This window comes from Panthera pardus, unplaced genomic scaffold, assembly GCF_024362965.1.
Source record: "Panthera pardus isolate Hobbes unplaced genomic scaffold, ASM2436296v1 HiC_scaffold_2, whole genome shotgun sequence".
Taxonomy (NCBI): domain Eukaryota; kingdom Metazoa; phylum Chordata; class Mammalia; order Carnivora; family Felidae; genus Panthera; species Panthera pardus.
Window position 1 is genome coordinate 134,065,100 of NW_026526765.1, and position 20,133 is coordinate 134,085,232.

At 40.9% G+C, this 20,133-nt stretch overlaps 2 long non-coding RNA genes across 6 annotated transcripts in view; both read right to left on the reverse strand.

Moving 5' to 3' along the window:
• Positions 1-20,133, reverse strand: part of LOC109250932 (uncharacterized) — a 176,785-nt gene that overhangs the window by 67,106 nt on the left and 89,546 nt on the right. For all 5 annotated transcript variants that reach the window (XR_008423907.1, XR_008423908.1, XR_002073259.2 and 2 more), the window contains one exon: positions 16,648-16,778. This is a non-coding gene — a long non-coding RNA (uncharacterized LOC109250932). The remainder of the gene's footprint in view (positions 1-16,647; positions 16,779-20,133) is intronic.
• LOC128778329 (uncharacterized) lies at positions 7,791-15,066 on the reverse strand. The gene is made up of 2 exons (XR_008423912.1): positions 11,805-15,066; positions 7,791-11,556 (listed from the first exon to the last, which is right to left on the reverse strand). It is a non-coding gene; the product is annotated as an uncharacterized LOC128778329 (long non-coding RNA).

Genomic DNA, 20,133 nt, shown 5'->3' on the forward strand with positions numbered 1-20,133 from the left:
GAATAAATGGGATTTGAGAGGGAGAAGGATTGTACAGATCCTTTCTCTCCTGATAGCTGCAGCATGTGGCCTGAGGGAATTTTTTTTTTTTTTTTTTTTTCCTAGAAGCCAGATGAATTCAGGGCAGGTAGTGTGAGCAGAAAACGCCCTGGGAATGCTCCGGGTATGCGCGGGCACACCTTGCTTTCTTCCTGAGGAGTTCCATGAAGGAACTGCCAATAAAATTGGAGAAAAACTGCCTTCCTAGGTTTTGACATCTAAGCAAAAACTTCCTGAGTCATGGGAGTGGCTGTGCTGGGTTTTGAACAGCATAAAAATGGAGGGAAAAACCAAAGTTCTCTCCCAGAAGTGAAAGGGAAAAAATAGATTCAATACTAGTTTAAAGTTGACGCTTACGTGATAAACTTACCGCATTACACCTACGGTCAGTTGCGCAGAAACTTCACTTGTATGAAGATGATCAATATTTACTTTTTAAATTAACGTGTGGTGTCTGATGAGGGGAGAGCATACTGAGTCGACCCCGGATCTTTCTCGATACGCAAGGCTACACAGCCTCTCTTCCCTCTCGCGACCCCCCTCGCCTCCCCTCCCCTCCCCTTCCCGGGATCCTCTCCTCCACGAGGGCAACAGAAAACAAAGACTCTGCCGCAGCTGTACTGCCCCGGTGAGGCACGCTGGTTTAATTGCATTGGTTTATACAGACTGATCTAATCAAATCAAAGTGCAGGCTTTTAAAGCCTTTCATTTCTACACTCCAAGTGCATCTATAATTAAAAGGGAAGTATTTTTTTTTTAACTGCACAGTAGTTTTTAGTTTATAAAATGCTTTTTAAATATTTTCTCACTTCATCTTCAAACCAACTCAATTTAAGTAGCAACTTCAAGGGGCCATCTCTAGCTGCTCCGTGCTCAGAATTCTTCTTCCCACTTCTTCTGGTAACATACCTCAGTTTCCCTTGGATAGGGCACGCCTTTCCTCCTTGCATGTGATTCAGATGAGACTTTCTCCCCTCCCCAAATCCAAGTGGGGACATGTGACCTGGGCTTAGGCAAACAGTGTGTTCCCCCCCACTCCTGGCCCCGGTGATAGGTCCGGAATGGTCACGTGACTTAGATCAGGCTGCTGGATTAAATTCCGAGATATTGGTAAACCGAGGAGATGTAAGATGAAAGCTCCCGGCCATCAATGTGATGAGAAAAGTTGCCTGTAATGGGGCCAACCCAGAGGGAAGCAGAGCTGAGACATCGAGAGGCACGATGTCCTGATGAAGCTGTTTAGTACCTGAATCGTCCACACCTGAAGCCAGAGATACCGTTAGACCTTTCAGTTATGCAGTCCAGTGACCCCACTCACCCTTTCCCTCATCCTGCTGGAGTCGGGTTTGTGTCACTCGCAATCAAGAGTTCCAGCAGATACAGTCTCCACTCTTCACCAACTCTCAGAAAAGTGGGGCCACTTGGTCCACACAGCCCCGTTCTGAAACACCACTGGTCCCCTGAAGGCCGCTACCTGAACTGCCTGTTAGTTCTTAAAAGAAAATGAGTATTCTAGAAGGAGGTGGCTGGTAAGTCACAATTCATGAAGTATGAGTTATCACAAATTTATTAGCAGCTATTAGCTGAGATCCACTCACTGAAGCCACACGCATTAATGGGCAAGTTCATAAGGGGATCGAATTCTGATCAGGAAAAACCCATAGGTTAGAATACAGACAGGTTCCAATGACCGGTGCTCAGTTCTTTGCCTAATTTCTTAATCTTCTGAACCTAAGTGTCCTATATAAGCAGTAAGTATTAAGAAAATCAGTATTTATTTTTTAAAGCATGATGTTTGAAGAGGGGAAGTCACCTTTAGTTGACCATAGACCTTTCTTGATATGTAAGGCTAATGTTTGTGATAATGATATCCTAAGACTTGTGATATTTTAACATAAAATACTTAGCACACTCCAGGGCACAAAATAGATTCTCAATAACTTGATATGCTTTTAATAATTAATTAAAGAGGAGATACCCCCAGGGGGACAGTCTGGTCAGCATGCTCTGACAAGGTATAAAGCCTCTAAAGAAATCAAGAACGGACTGGACCGCAGGTCACAGAAAGAATGTAAGGAGGCAGTAAAGATAAATATGCTGGAATCTACCATTTTTCCTGGCGCCAGTACTGCCAAAGAATATTCTTTTGGATTCCAAGACAAGCCTGGATAACAAACCATCCCAGTTTGACCTGGACTGATGTATTTCCTGGAACTCAAGACTTTTAGTGCTAAAACTAGTGAAGTCCTGGATAACCAGGTATGAATTGGTCATCTTACCAGCTACCACACTGCTACATTTCCTGAGCAGTGAGAGCTCCACAGCCCAGAAGCGGAATTATCTACCAGGAAGGGCATCTGACCATTCTATGGTGGAAGACCAATGGCTATCACCATTCTATGACCTTATGGCAGAAGACCAATGGCTATCACCATTCTATGACCTTATAGCAGAAGACCAATGGCTATCACCATTCTATGACCTTATGGCAGAAGACCAATGGCTATCACCATTCTATGACCTTATGGCGGAAGACCAATGGCTATCACCATTCTATGACCTTATGGCGGAAGACCCAATGGCTATCACCCTACCACACTCCAAGAGAATCAGTGCCCGAAGTGTCAGGCAGGAATCGCAGAGAGAATGAAGCTACCAACGATCAGTTTCCTTACTCTATTTAATCCTTAAATGATTAGGGAAAAAAACCTAAAATCATTTTAACAGTCTCATATTTCAATTATCAAGTGCTGAATTAAAATGGAATGCAAACACTAAAATTTGACACACTGCTAAAAATGAACATGTCTAAAATATTAATAACAACTCTAAATGATTTATAATGCCCTCTTGGGCATATTTTATGATTTATTGATGTCATTTTAGCTGCTCCATGGGTGACAGAGTCACCTCACTGTGTGTGCGCTCTGGCAGCTTTCTAGGCTAGTTATTCGGAAAACTACACGTTCAGACCTTGACTGCATGCACCAGACTGTAGATGATATAGAAAGAGTAAAGATGTTAATTTCCCCCATAAATCAGAGAATTGTGAGGCTAAAAGGGCTTTAAAACTGGTTGCTTCCTGTTTTCTCAACTTCAAACAGGGGCATACTGGAGCTATCCTCAATGAATATGAATCTCACAACCTCCCTTATTAATTTATGATGTCCGTCTTTGTTGACAAGAAATTCTACTTTAGATCTAATCTTGTTACCCTTTCTGCATCAAGTGAAGCCCACTTTCTGGTGAGCTTTGCACCATGGTTTCTTTGAGAGCTCACTTCCTTTCTTTGACCTAACAATGCACTTTTCAAATCTTTCTGCCCATCCCACAGATATTATTGCCCAGCCCTCCACCTTATGAATTACTTCTAGTCTCTCCCCAGACTCTTTTTTGGTACCCAGTCCACTCTAATCAAAGTTGAATTTCTCTTCCGTTTCCTTCTTCTCTGACATCGTCCCCATCTCTCAGTTGGTGCTCCCTCTCCAGAGACTGAAAGATCTCATCCATCCCTCGCATGGCCAGACTTTGTTATCATCACTGACACATGTCCAGACACACATCTAAAAAGCAATGACACAGGCCTGTAATTCTAGGAAATGTCCCGCATTTAATAACGACCAGTCCCTTCCCCTCTTGCCCTCCTTCAAAACTCCAAAGCCCTCCACATAGGGATATTTAAATATGGGGAGCTTTCTGAGAGCCCATTAAATTAAATCATGTTTATAACTGCCTGTCTCCCTATTTGAAATTGGAATCAAGACCCAGGACTCTGTGTAGTATTAATAAACTAGAAAATAAACAAGCAAACAAACGAAAAGAAACAACCAAAACCCAACCATCAGAGTCTTACTCTATTTATTTTTCTATATCCAGCATGTGATTGACTTTGTGAACTCTAGTTCATTGTTGCTGACTCATGTGTGTTTTTTCACCGGAGACATAGCTAGTCACTTCTTATTTTGGTGACATTTGTTTTTCTTCACTATGTTACAACACTGTAATTATGTAGGCAGCTGCCAACGATCCTCAAATACAGTATGTAATTGCTGAAGTTAAAACTCCAGCAAACAATTCACCACAGGAACCAAAGGCTACATAGAGGCACGGTATATAAATCTGCCACAGTTCTTCTTTATCGCAGACATTGAGAAGAGGTGATTATGCCTATAAAGATAGAAGTACACAATGGTCACTCAACATGCACTTGTTTATTGAGTGACTGTGTATAACTAAGCACCTGTCTCGTGGTGAATGTCCACTGAGTACCAGACTAGGCTTGGCCAGGCACCAGTTGAGGGTCAGGAACTTGGATTAGGTTGAGAGGGAGGTCTCCCTTGAGCAGTGGGAGCTGTTGGTTGGGAACTCTGGGGAGAGGCTCCAAGATGTCTAGGAGACAAAATCTTTACAGTACTGGTCAGTAACACTTGTGTAAACAAAAGGAGAGAGTAGGATTGCTTATGGGAAGCTGTCACACCTGTGACATGATGCCAAGCTGACAAGGTCTCTACCAGCCCAGTGAGGGGCACTGAGCAAAGAGTGGACTTAGAGGGATCAGCACTGGTGGAAGTGGCCAGGCCTGGGGGCCTGAGAGTTTGGCCTGAGCCCCAAAGCTGAAGCAGACTGAAGGGGTGAACAGCGGGAGTCAGCTAAGCCCAGCCCTTGATGCTGTGCAACACATTCTTTCTTCAAAGGAGTCTGAGAGATGTATCTCTGGGTCTGCTGCTAAGACAAAAAAAGTAAGCGAGAGCCAAGGATCCAAAACTTGGCGAAATAAGTTCAAGCCAAATGAAGGTCCGGGTTAAAAAGGGTGGGAGCCAGTGTTATCGCTCCGGAGTGACCTGAGCATTAGGCTTGACACCAGCTGAAATTTTAGACTTTTTTTTTATGGGCAAGAGAAGCCACAGGCATGGATAGGTCATTCTGGCCGAAAGTGCCAGGGCTATGATGTACAATTAAAACCATATGGAACATTCCCTAGGTATCTTTGCTTTAAGTAGGAACATGACTTGAAAACTTTGGGGAATATATGCCATTTGTTCTACCTTCTGGTCCTTAGTAAGAGAAGCCAAATAGGCATAGATACCACTGTCGCATATGCATGAATGAAGTCGGGTGTGGTTGCTAAGAAGGCGGGCTCTGGAATGAGACCATCGGTCCAAGCCCCAGTACTACCACTACAAGTTCTGTGACCTTGAGAAAGATATTTACCCTCACAACCTTAGTTATTATATGCAAAATAGGGACAAAAAACAGCAGCCGTCTCATAGGGCTGTTGCTCAGGTTAAACCCATGTTACTCAAAGTGCGAGTCCTGGACCAGCAGAGTACCGCCATCACCCAGGGTTTTGTTCAAAATGTAGACTATTAAGCACCATGCCAGTCTTATGGAGTCAGGATCTACATTTTCACAAGACCACCAGGTGATTCTGTGGGCACGTTAAAGGTTGAAAAGCACTGGGTTAATGATATGTTACCTCAAACACTTCCTGCAGGGTTTGCCATGTAGTAACCACACAACAGATATTACTTGTTATTATTTTTGTTATTATAATCATTGTTATTTTCATCTTGAATCATCTTGGGCAGGCACAGCACTTAAGAACCTGAGCTTTCTAATCTGTAAAATGGGATCATACTAATATCCCACTGCTTGAAGTGCAGATCATCTTTCAAAGCCCTTCCAAACCTAGGAGACCTCTATGATTGTTGCATCATGATCACAGAATGGCAATGGCTAGGATTTGGCCAGCATTTACTAGGTAGCAGGTGCTGTTCTCAGTGCTTTATGTGTTTCATCTTATTTAATCATCCAGCAATGCTCTCAGATAGGATTGTTTTTAATGCCTACTTTACAGATGAATAAACTGAAGCATGGAGAGATCACATAACTTGCTCAATAAACTGACAGGAGTAAAGTCAGAATTTGAACTTGGCAGTCTAATGTGACTATTCACACTCTTATCCTTGCCACTACCTTGTCCCTGTAGCCAGGTCATCAAGGAGAGAGTTAAACGAAATGAGACTAACTCCGACACAATCAGTGTGATCAGATGCAGCCTTTGACAAATCATGGCTACAGCAGGCAATACTCGGGCTGTGGGTTCTCAAATCTGGCTGCACATTAGAATATTTTTAAGAGTAGAGATTTTTAAAAACACAGACTTCTTAAATCTCATGCCTACAGATTGTTTCAGTAGTTTAGAAGTGGGACCCAAGCTTATTCCCCAAGCTGTTAGAGATTAATCTGATACAGACAGGATTAAAAAATGTATGGGTTAACAAGCTACCAATTCTATGTCCAGTATGTAGTAAGCCAAACTTCTTTCCAAAGTAATTGGAAGGAATAGGAGGAAAGGAAGGAAGAGAGAGAGGGAGAGAAAGAGAAAGGGGAGGGAGAGAGATTTTATATTGGATTCTGCTTCAGTTGTCCTAAGAAGAATTGCAGAAACAAAAGGAAAGCCTAGGAATATGAAACTAAAAAGAAAAGGCACTTAGTAATGTGACATAAATACTATGTTAGCCGTTGTGGATGTAACAATTTATTCATCTCTTTAAGTGCTTTGTGCCTTCCTAATGATGTCAAACTGTAGAAGGGTTAACAGAGATAGTAGTTTTTTGGAAAAGGATGAGTTCTGTATTGGTCTGCAGTGACTCAGTTTAGATACGAAAATAGGTTCTGAAAATTGACCTGTTTGGTCCATCTGATTAGACTAGTTGATGTCCGTCTGATTGGCACTGATTCATCTTACTAGCAAGGTTTAAAAGATGAACAAATTATCAAGACTCCTCCGCCCTTTGGCCAGACTATGTATTTTGGCAAAGTATGTGAAGAAGAGACCCAGTTTCCAAGTAAAGGAACTTCATTTGGTTGGTTATGGAGGTACAAGCAATTCTAACTCCCGCAACACATATCTTTGTGTCTAAGTGGTTTCCTTGGATGAGTTGTAGATGGGAATCCTACATCTCCTGAACCACTGTTACTTAGGGGTTGTTTAATGGCACTGAGTAGAAAACATCTTGGTACCACTTAATGGAGGAATCTATTTCACCTTACCTCCATGAGGGAGAAAACTCTTTCAGCCAAAAGAAAGTGAACAGAACCCTCCACATCACCCAACAGAACAGTGGGAGGGCCATACCACAGCTGGAAGAGAGAAGGTGGATGTGGCACAGTGCTCAGATGAGAAGCAGAGAATGGAGGGATGGGCACTAACCCATAGTTGCTCCCAGGCACACAGGTAGAGGAGGACATCGGTATTTTCTAGAGTATTCCACACTCAATCAGATCTACAGAAACAACTGGTAAGGCCTAGACTTGAAGCAAACAGTAGCCATGACATACATACAGAACAGTCTGAGAACAGCAATATGAGCCCATCCCATAACAAACAGCCTGGGACACTGAAGAATATGGACTGTTGTCGAGGGAAAGAGGAACCCAGGAGAACAGATATACTAACAGAAAATATCCCCTGAGCCACATGTGTAGGAGAGGGAGAAAATTAGCTGAAATTCCACTTGATGACAGCTGGTAGTTTGTTGTCTGTATTGATGCTAAACTCGATAATTAGTTTTAATTTCAGGATTTAGTTTCAATTATTCTCAAAAACTTATTTTATTATCTCTATAAAGCCCTTGGTTAAAAAAGACTCTCAAAAATATCATACAAGATACCTGGAAAAATAAACCCAAGCTGAACATTATGTTAGGATTCTGCTGTGCAGCCTTAGTAAACAGAAACACCTAGAAAACAATGCCTCAAGCTTTATTTTGCTCTCAGTGTAACACATTACATAGCCATCCCTCAGAGGCTGGGAAAGGATAACGGCTTTAGCAAGCAATATGAAAGGAATCACTGTTTTTTGTGAATAAGGTATTTTGAAGTGAAAAGGATGGAATAACATTCAGACTACAACATACCCATGAAGAATCCTAGATTTGAATGAAGTGAAATCAATAGCAGAAATGAAGAGGCATTTGGGTCCAAAACAAACAGATGAGCATTTATAAATAAAGCTTTAATTAACATTTGTCCTTAAATGAAATACTACAAATTTTACTTTCATCATTAACTTCACATCCCAGAAGTCTTCAGGGATGCATCAAGGGACTAACCAGAGCAGTGAATAATTCATGTGGAAGATAGAGCCATAGATAAAAAGAGAAGAGCAGTTGATTGGTTTTTTTCCCAAGAAATTGTTAATGTTACATTACATTTTATTGAACCAACCTCAAAAAATAACAGAGCCTGAACATTATTATTGCCGTTATTACCTTTCCTTTCCAAGTGCCATATCTTGTTCTCTCTTGAGTTGATACATTCTGATTAGTTTTGCTTACTTTAGAGATTTGCTTTTTCCAGTGAAAAATGCTTGACTAGAACCTCTCATATTCGAATTTCTTCAAGTTATAACCACTTGCTATCAAACTTAAATAATCTGCCTTATCTTATTGGAATCCGTTTGTTCATTTCCAACCTACACCTTCCATTTAACACATGGAACTGTTCTTTAGTGCCCTTTCTCCCTACCTACAAAGGACAAGCGTGTCTATCATTAGTCACGGTCGTAGCTACACCCCCACATCACCCAAGGAATCAGGGCAGCTGACACAATGTCTGTGCAAACATGGCTACGGGAGAATTGAGTGTGACCAAAAGATTCCCTGGGTCCAATTCACCTTGGATTAAGCTAGGGAACTGATTTCCAGGACCTTGAAAACGGCTGTGATGGAACAGACAGGCCATTTAGTGAGAGACACAGATGTGGGGCCTGGTTGGGGCTATTTGCCTCTTTTCATTTCCAGAAAAGCTTCTGCAGCCAATACTGCCCTGCAAGTCCTATCAGGCTTATCATTGTCTGTTGAAACTGTGTTATTCATCCTGGTGTATGAATTTACAGATGCACCACGTGTTTCTTTTATTTGGGGTTTTTGTTTTATGGTTTTGGTTTTGAGTTTTCTTGTTTTCAGTTATTGCTTAGGGAAACTAAAGGCCAGAGCTCCTTATGCTCAGCTTTAAGCTGCTATGCTTTTCTTCCCTTTGATTTAAAAAAATCCAATGTATTCCAAAAAACAAGTTAATGTTTTGAAATGGCTTTTCAAACCACAGAATATACAAATTGGATTCAAATCTATCCTTGTGAGCAGTAGAAACTACTCTGGTTTAACGGGGGCAAGTCGGGGTGGACTTTGGACAAATAAAATTATGTCAGCTCCAATCCCTTCCACTTTTGGCTCCTTCCTCTCCCCAACCTTTTGTCATGACATGCTTAGAAAGAAAGAAAGAAAGAAAGAAAGAAAGAAAGAAAGAAAGAAAATAAGAAAGAAAAAGAGAGAAAAAGAAAGGAAGGAAGGAAGGAAGGAAGGAAGGAAGGAAGGAAAAAGAAAGAAAGAAGAAAGATGGAAGAAAGAAAGGGAAAAGAAATAAAGATAGAAAAAGAAAGAAAAAAGAAAGGGAAAGAAAGAGAAAGGAAGCAAGGAAAAAGAAAGAAAGAAAAAAGAAAGGGAAAGAAAGAGAAGGGAAGGAAGGAAAAATAAAGAGAAAGAAAAAAGAAAGAAAAATAAAGAGGAAAGAAGAAAGAAAGATAGAAAGAAAGAAAGGAGACAGGAAGGAAAGAAGGTAGGAAGGAGGGAGGGAGGAAGGTAGGAAGGAAGAAAGCACAGGTATCTTAGTCCATTCAGGCTGCTGTCGTAAAAATACTGTAGACTGAATGGCTTAAACATCGTTTATTTCTCATAGTTCCGGAGGCTGAGAAGTCCAAGATCAAGATGCCCACAGACTTGGTGTCTGGTTAGATCCTGCTTCCTGATTCAAACATGATCATCTTTTCACTGTGTCCTCACATGGCACAAGGGGCAAGAGTTGTCTGAGGTCTCTTTCATAAAGAAACTAATCGCATTCATTAATGTCAAAAGTTCCAATTTTGTGACCTAATCACCTCCCAGAGGCCCTGCCTCCTAATACCATCACATGGGGTGGGGGTGGGAGACGGTGGGGGGAGGGTCCAGATTTCAACATAGAAATTTGGGGTGGAGTGGGGAAGGACACAAACATTCTGTCCATAACAACAGCTAGCCAAAGTTGCTAGTGTCCAGAGAAGTTGAGAGACAGGGTAAGTAAATCATAATATGTGTAACCAATATGTCTTATTTCAGATTGTTCCTTTTTTCAGTTTTGTTTATTTAAGTAATCTCTACATCGCACGTGGGGCTCAAACTCACGACCCTGAGATTAAGAGCCACAGGTTCCTCCAACTGGGCCCCCCCAGGCAGCCTTCATAGACTCCTGAACAGCAGCCAGCCTTGTCCCGGGGGTCCCTGATGCCACGCTCAATAACCATTTTAGCAGGAAATCAGTTTATCTCTTGGAATCCCTTGTCCCCTCCATCCATGTAGAAATTCCAGGATTCTAATGAGTCTCAGGAAGGAATCCTGGTTGTTCTTATCTCACTGCTTTGCTGCTCCAGAAACCAAATGTACTCCCCTGAAGCCAAAGAACTTGGTAAGAGTTTCTGCAGCTGGTTGTCATGGAACAAGTAAGCACACCGAAGGTATACAAAGTTGTAGCTGAGGCCCAGACAGCCTAGACTGGCTTCCTCTGTCTGATGCTGCTGTTTGCCCCGGTGCTTAAGTAGGGTCCAAAGTGATCGCCTGAGGCTAGCCTCTGCCTGTACACTCCCCTGCCCGGGGTACAGTGGTTTTTATAGGTTCCATGGGGGGCAGATTCCAATCTCTTAGGGCTCAGCTCAGTTCAGAAGCTCCATATACCACTTTTCTGCGGCTTCCTACTCCAGCTCTCTAGATTTCACTCCCCAGCCTTTTCCCCATGTCAGGAGTCGTATCCCAGGTGCTGGTGCCAGGAACTTTAGGGACCCCAATTCACCAGATCTCTTACTTGTCATCCCCTGGAAGAAGAGCCTCCTTCCATTTTCAGATCTCAGCCTAGGTTCAGATCCTACCACCAAATAAGTGAAAGGGGAAGAAAAACTCACCAACTGCTATTACAGGGTCTCTAACGCCTACACCCCAAAAGTCTGTTTAGGTACAAGGAAGTTATCTACTTTGATGTATAAAGCCAAATGTGAGAATTTTGAAAGACTTCCCGGGATCCCCTTCATGTGTGCTAAAAATGCATTTAATTATATATTCACATATACTAGCAGGGAAAGTGGTTGCTTCTAACAGTAAGGAAATGGGATGGGGGTGGGGGGACAAAGTCAGAAAACAGTTGTTTTTTCGTAAGACAACACACAGAACTTTCTGAATCTTTAAAATATGACCATTTATAGACTTGACAGCATAAAAAACAAAAAACTAAGAGTAAATACTACTTTGATACAAAACAAAACAAAAAAAGATTTGCAGAGAAGTAAATCACATACAGACTCAGGAAAAAGAATGGTTGCTTCAGAATTCTCAGCAACCACACTAAAAGCCAGAGGCAATGGAGAAAAGCTTTCTAGTTTTTGAGGAAAACGAGTTTCCAAATTAGAAATCTGTTCCCTTTCAGGGGCGCCTGGGTGGCTCAGTCGGTTAAGCATCCGACTTCGGCTCAGGTCACGATCTCATGGTCTGTGGGTTCAAGCCCCGCGTGGGGCTCTGCGCTGATGGCTCAGAGCCTGGAGCCTGCTTCCGATTCTGTGTCTCCCTCTCTCTCTGCCTCTCCCCCGTTCATGCTCTGTCTCTCTCTGTCTCAAAAATAAATAAACGTGAAAAAATTAAAAAAAAAAAAAAAGAAAGAAATCTGTTCCCTTTCAAACTCACATGTCTTGCAGTAGAATCACGATACCTATAGGCATACAAGGCACATTGGCCAGGTTAGACTAATACAGCAGAAGTTACTCTAGATACTTGCTACGGTTTAAATGTTTGTGTCTCCCCCTCACCGCCCAAACTCATGTGTTGAATTTTTAGAATTTTAGAATTTTCTAGCCCCCAATGTGATGGTATCAGAAGGTGGGGGTGCCTTTGGGAAGCGATGAGGACACGAGGTGGAACCCTCAAGAATGAGACTGATGCCCTTCGAAAAGGGCTCCCTTGTCCCTACCACCATGTGAGGGCACACTCAGCAGTCAGCAGTCGGCAAGCTGGAAGGGGATTCTCGTCAGAACCTGACCTTGGACGTCCAGCCTCCCGAACTGTGAGAAATACATTTCTGTCGGCCTTAAGTTTGTGGTATTCTGTTATAGCAGACTATAACAGACTCTAACACACCAATTTAAGCCAAAGGGGCAAGTTACAAGATACAGAGAGTGCACAGATTGGGAGAAAATGGACTGTACTTCCAGGACTGAGCCCCCAGCACAGGCCTGCCCACTGAGGGAGTCAGTGCCTCGGACAGAAGCCACCGCATCAGGATGCTGCCATCACCACAGGCGCCAGATCCAGGCTCTGCCTCTGCCATCATCAGGAGGCTGCAAAATCAGATGCTTCAGTCACATGCTGGATTCCAGAACCCTGCTGGGCTGCCTCACCCAGAGATTCCCCGGCCAAGTGGAAGCCTCGGCCCTGCCTCTTTCCCAAGTAATACAGCTGGGGATCCAGATTCTCACTCTGGCACGGATGCAGCTCAGTGGTAGGATCAAAATCACAGGTCTGCAATCCAACAACCGGAGAACGACCTGAACAGGGTTCTTTGTTAAGAATATAGAATGTATAGGGGCACCTGGGTGACTCATTTGCTTAAGCATCTGACTCTTGATTTCGGCTCAAGTCATGATCTCAGGGTTCGTGGGATCGAGTCCCGCATTGGGCTCTACACTGACAGCACTGAGCTTGCTTGGGATTCTTTCTCTTCTTCTCTCTCTGCCCTTCCCCCACTTGCACTCTCTCCCTCAAAATAAATAAATAAACATAAAAAAAAAAAAAAAAAAAACAGAGAGACAAGCTGTTCACAGAGTCATAATAGTAAAAGCTCTAGAGGCGTCTGGGTGGTTCAACCAGTTAAGTGTCCAATTCTTGATTTCGGCTCAGGTCATGATCTCACGGTTTGTGGGATCAAGCCCCATGTCGGGCTCTGTGCTGATAGCACGGAGCCTGTTTGGGACTCACTCTCTCTGTCCCTCTGCCCCTCCCCACCTCAAAATAAATACACAAATATTTAAAAAAAGAATATAGAATTTATAACGTGGGAAACTGTTAACAAAATGGGAAGGGGTATTCGAATGTTTGGGGCTGCCTAAATGGCAAATGATCACCACACACACACTTAAACTTAACCTCCTATGGACTCTTTCTTGGGAAGCAACCAAAAGAGACTGCTGGTGTTTCAGCACCAAACAAGGGAAAGTTTCAAGAAACAGAGAGATACAAAATTAGGAAATGGGAGGCCTAACACGGGAGGCAGGCAAAAGAAGTTGCCGAGACGATAAGCAGGAAAATGAAGTCTGCACAGAGGGATGGGTATGGGGAAGGGAAAGAATCCGCTAGATTACCTGATGTTTTCAACTCTTACCAAAGTATTCAGAGAATTGTGGGAGGCACAGAGAGCGCTGAACACTTGGGGGTGGGTAAGGCAAGTATTAACCCTAAGAAAATAAAAAGAGATCTCAGAAAGGAAATATGAGGGGCGCCTGGGTGGCTCAGTCAGTTGAACGTCTGACTTCGGCTCAGGTCATGATCTCACAGTTGCTGGGATTGAGCCCCAAGGCAGGCTCTGTGCTGAGGGCTCAGAGCCTAGAGCCCGCTTCACATTCCGTGTCTCCCTCTCTCTCTGCCCCTCACCCCACCCTCACTCTGTCTCTCTCTCTCAATCAAAAATGAATAAACATCAAATTTTTTTTAAAAAAGGAAGTATGATCTTAGCATGCTATATGTCTCAGGCATGAACAGGGTTTGCACACACATGATACTGTGGACACGCCATATTGATGATGGAAGGGATGGTGTATGTACATCAGGAGGCTAGGGTAAGAAGGGAAAAAGGATGCACCGGAAGGGAGAATACAGTGGTGTACAGGTGTGAGCTCTTCATCTTCTAATTTAGGAAGCCAAGCATAGTATGTAACTTTTAAAAACCAAGAAATACTAATAAAAGCATGTTACTTAGAATATGGAAATAAGGGGCACCTGGGTGGCTCAGTCGGTTGAGCGTCCGACGTCGGCTCAGGTCATGATCTCACGGTTTGTGAGTTCGAGCCCTGCATCGGGCTCTGTGCTGACAGCTCAGAGCCTGGAGCCTGCTTGGGATTCTGTCTCTCTCTCTCTCTGCCCCTAACCCACTCGCATTCTGTCTCTGTCTCTCTCAAAAACAAATAAACATTAAAATTTTTTTTTTTAATGTGGAAATAAACACTTCAAGAAGGTTTTTAAAAATTTTTTAATTATTTTTTAAGAAAGGTTGTTTTTTTTTTTAAGTTGAAAATTGTTGCCGTGGGACACAATATTGGGGTAGGAAAGGGTGAAGATTGCTATTTTTTTTTAAGTTTATTCATTTACTTTGAGAGAGAAAGAAATCTTACGTGGGAGAGAGGGAAAGAGAATCCCAAGCAGGGTTCTCACTGTCAGTGCAGAGCCCCAGGCAGGGCTCAAACTCATGAACTGTGAGATCATGACCTGAGTCAAAATCAGGAGTCAGACACTTAATCCACTGAGCTACCCAGGTGCCCCAGAGATTGCTGTTTTTCAGTGATAAGCCTGATAGCATTATTTCACTTTTAAAGTCATATACATACATACATATGTCCATATACACACTTATACATACATGCTCATACATATTAATTAATAATTTTAAATTAAATGCAGAAAAAACACCTCTTGAGGTTCATTTGTAGCCTTCCTCTCTTAAGATTCCTGCAACTGCTGTCTCAGATTCTCTCCCCTTTCTGTTGCTACACCTGCTCATTCTATAAACCATTCTCTACTCCTGTCAAGATGACAAACTACATTAGCCACTGGCTCCTTCCTGAAAATCAACCCTAAAGAAACTACAAAAGCCAGAGGGGAAACTCGAATTTGAGGAACTAACAACAAAGAATAAAATAAAATAAAGCACTGTAAAAAGTCTCTGGGAAGTCTGCAGACTCAGGAAACGGATGGGGGCGGGGGGGGGGGGGGGGGCGGGGTTGGCAGGGACATGGCAGGGGGTTGGTGGGGAGAATGGCTTCAGCCTGGGGAGGGCAGCCAGAGGAGGACAACTTTCTTTTGCTTCTCCCCAAGGTGGACAGTCAGTTTGTTAATCACCACAGAAACTGGCAGCAACAGCTGAGACTGCAGGGGTCAGCAGGGTACAACAAGGGCAGAGCAAAAGCCCCACGGAAGTGAGGAGGGATGAAAAGAGGGAATGTGCACTGACCAGCTACCCTTGGGTATTCACCACTGGATCCCTCCCACTCTGAACCCCCCAGGGCAAGGAGAGCAAATCAACAATGTTTTTAGAGTCTAGAGCCTGTTTCCCATTTCCCTTAAATAGGAAATACACACTAGAGAAGTTATTTCTGGATGGTGGGCAAATGGGAATGATCACCAACAGTTCTGTGGCCCCGGGGCTCTCTTCCCTGGCTTTAATTCACTTACAGGTACATCAATTAGAGTCTGGGCTGGAGCCATGTCCCAATCCATAACCATGTGTAGTAACTGGTAGTCAAAGGGAGCAAGAGAACTTGGGGCCAAAAAAGACAAAAAAAAACAGAAAGAAAAAAAACCCCAGAAATCCAAGTAAGGATTACAGCTACTATGTTAGAAAGATAGGCAAATTCGACAGTATAGACCACATGAATCAGAATTATACCAAGAGATGGAATGAGAAATTAATGACAACAAATACATTAAGAAGTTAAGGCTGATGTGGGGAGCCTGGGTGGCTCAGTCAGTTAAGCGGCAGGCTTTGGCTCAGGTCATGATCTCGCAGTTCGTGAATTCGAGCCCACATGGGGCTCTGTGCTGACAGCTCAGAGCCTGGAGCCTGCTTTGGATTCTGTGTCTCCCTCTCTCTGTCTGCTACTTCCCCACTCATGCTCTGTCTCGCTCTCTCTGTCTCAAAATTAAATAAACATTAAAAAATAAAAAAAAATTTAAAAAGTTAACGCTGATGTAAGCAACAAGACGTAAGAATAAGAAAACATTTAAAAAGGACCAAATTGAGAAGCTCCTGGGTGGCTCAGTTGAATAAGCATCAGATTCTTGATTTGGGCTCAGGTCATGATTTCATGGATCATGAGATCGAGCCCTACATCGGGCTCTGCACTAACAGTGCAAAGCCTGCTTGGGATTCTCTGCCTCTAAATAAATAAACGAACAAACAAACATTTTTTTAAAGGGGACCAGACTGAATATAAGGTATGAAATAAGTAACCGCTGAAGTAGCTAAAACACTAATTAAGATATAAAGCAAGATGGATAAAGGTGATGAATAAATCAGTGAGTTGAAAGCTCAGATGGACAAACTCTCCAAGGGTCAGCAGTTAAGGGTAAAGAGAGGAAATACAGAAGAGAGCTCGAAGACGTGGAGGGTAGGAGCAAGAGTACTAACACGTATGAGCGCTGGCTTTGTGGCCGCTTGACCAGGCTGACTCTGGTTTCCCCACACCCCATTTCCTGTGCATTTCCATTTAGATGGGCCATAAGCAAGATCCCTGTGAAAGGTTTGCAGGGCACTGTCGCTCACCTGCTAGCTCACCTCACGACTGTGAAGCAGCCGGAGAGTTTCCAACAGCTGCACCTTCTGCAGATCCCCACGAAGATTCACTGACCCCCAGACCAGGGGTGTTTGCTAATCATGATATAAGGCTCTAGTTTCTGTAGGAAACACATAACATCAAGATTAGAGGCAACAGGAACTAAAAGGAGTTTTGGTCTGTCCTCACAGGCTCCGGCTTGTGTTTATGGGTTCCGGCTTGTCTTGATCACCCCCTCTTTACTTCCATCTTTCATTCCAAACCTCCTGACTCCAACACTCGACGTAAACACCATAGCCTTATAAAGACTCTTTAACCAGTGTTCACATTTCATAAGGTCAAATCCCTGCAATATATATATTCCCCTTCCCTCAAAGGGGAGTATATATTCATATTATATTATCTCAAATTTTAGTTCTAGGTGTTTTTGGATATATTTGTAAATTTGTTCCTTTTCTCACTCTGGTCCTGAACAGGGACTTTGTCACCTTTACCATATTTCTTGAATATTGAGTACTGCTTCCAATACATGTTTTCAGTATAATGTCATTCTCAGTCTTATCTGAAATAAATAAATATATGTATATATAAAAATATATTTAAATTTTAACAATATAATATATTATATTATAAATATAATTATAACTAATATATTATAAATTATAATATAATATAAATATATGATATTTATATTTTAACAATATACATATATTTATTTGTTTTTTTCATATATTTATATATGTGTGTGTGTGTATATATATATATATATGTGTTTGTGTGTGTGTATATATATATATATATATATATATATACATATTTAAGCCATTACATTGGAAAGACAATTTGAAAGATAAATACAAAACTCTAGGTTAAAATTTATTTTTCTTTAATATTTAAAAAGTATTTTCCCATTTGTCATCTTGTGCCCACTGTCTAACCTAATTCTTGTTCTCATTGATGATCTCTTTATTTTCTCTAGAAATTTTTAAAATTCTTTCCTCATCTTTGAGGTTCTTAAGTTTTATTTTGATGTTTCTAGGTTTGGAGTTTTCCTTATCTTATTTTAACCTGTCCCCTCTTTCTGTATTTGGGTATAATAGAGTCCAATTAGAGAAGCAGAACCATTAGGACATGTGTGTGTGTGTGTGTGTGTGTGTGTGTGTGTGTGTACAATAATAATTATATATATATATATGTATATATATATATGTATATATATACATATATACATATATATATACACAAAAAACCACTAAATTATTTGTTTAGTTAGAAGAAATATACAGATATTGATAAGTTCAAGAAATTAATAAGTAAACATGAATAAGGGTCTTAAAGGCAGCCACACTTGAACAAAAATAAAATAATTTTTTGAGCCAGGAGAAAACAAAAAGAAAATGCAATAAAATATGAGATATGGTAGGAGAAGTCATTTCTAATACAACAGCAATTACAATAAATGTAAATGGAGTTAACTCACAAATTAAAAACAAGTATTCTCTAATAGTATTAAGATATAAAAATAAAATCCAAAAATATGTTGTCTATGAGAAATATTCATAAAACAAAAAGATGCACCAAAAAAACCGGCAATGATAGTAGCTGACAAAAAATGAAGTTGATGTAAAAGGTAAACAAAACAGGGGCGCCTGGGTGGCTCAGGCGGTTAAGCATCCGACTTCGGCTCAGGTCATGTGAGTTTGGCTCCGCATCTGGCTCTGTGCTGACAGCTCAGAACCTGAAGCCTGCTTTGGATTCTATGTCTCCCTCTCTCTGTTCCTCTCCCACTCACACACTGTCTCTCTCTCTCTCAAAAATAAATAAAGATTAAAAAAATTTTTTTTAAGGTAAACAAAACAATAAAGCAAGAAGATATAAACATCACAAACATATATGAACCTAATAATAGGTTACAGTAACTGACAGCATTCAGAGAGTAACATAAAAATAGTTGTAATTTTTAATACCCACTTATCAGAAATTTATTAAGTAAACAAAAATTAAGCAGATTTTTATCTAAATGGTATAATTGGTAGGCTTATACTATTAATTATACTGTTCACATCTTTGATAGGTATGTTCTAATGGTATGCTGTGTATAATAAATATCTTCATATATATATATATATGTCATAATAGTTCATGCAACAAATTGCAAATATACATTTTTAGAAACACCCACAAAGTAATATGAATGTATCAGGCCTACATGAAGTCTCAATAAACTCACCAGGAGCAATGTCTTATACATTACATCTTCCAAACATAATGAAATAACTTTAGGAATAACTAACAGAATTTCTTTAAAGGTTCCATACTTTAAAAATACCACATTAATGGGGTGCCTGGGTGGCACAGTGGGTTAAGGGTCCAACCTCAGCTCAGGTCATGATCTCATGGTTTGTGGGTTTGAGCCCTGCATCAGGCTCTGTGCAGGCAGCTCAAGCCTGGAGCCTACTTCGGATTCTGTCTCCCCCTCTCTCTGCCCCTCCCCCACTCATTCTCTTTCTCTCTCTCTCTCTCTCTCTCAAAAATAAATAAACATCAAAAAAATTACAAAATTAAAAAAGCCACATTACTAAATAACTCATAGGTTAAAAATGAAATTATAATCAAAATGAAGAAATATCTAGAATTAAATGAGCATGAAAAACACAAAATGTATGGGATATAACTAAACAAATATTTAGAAGAGCATTTACACATGTAAATATGTTTATCAGGAAACAATAAAAGTTGAAAAGAAATATACTCAGCATCCAACTCAAGAAGTGATCAAAAAGAACATCAAAACAAGGAAGAAAAAAGAATATAAGAAAGGATATAAAGAGAAACAAAATAATAATTTTCTTACATGGAGGAAATTTTAATAAGAATAAAAGTTCTGTTTTTGAAAAGATTACCAAGATAAACCTCTGATAAGACTGATAGAAGAAAAGAGGTTAAAAAAAAAAAAGACTAAGTAAAACCTGATCAAATAATGAAGATGAGGAAATAATTAGAGATTTTGAAAGCAAAGATAGATAAAAGGCATAAATTTCTTGAAACTACACCAAATGCCAAACTGGCACAAGAAGAAAAACGTAATTTAAAATAGATTCACAAGGATTAAAGAAATTTAACTGGTAGTTAAAACTCCACCCCAAAGATCTCTAGACCTGGATGCTTTTAAAATGGACTCTGTTAAACTTTTACAAACACAATTCCCATGTTAGAGAAGTTGTTCAAAAAATGCAAAAAGAAATTATAATTCTCAGTTCATTTTATGAAACTAATATAATCCCATTTCCCTTAAGGCTTATGGATTTTAAGCCATAATTCAGAAGACGTTCCCCACTCCCAGGTTATAGAGGAATTTATCCACATCTTTCCTGGTCTTTCCTTGTAAGGTTTCATTTTATTTTTACATTTATGTCTCTGATCCATTTGGAATTTATTCTGGTACGTACTGTAAATAATAGGTCCAATTTTCTCTA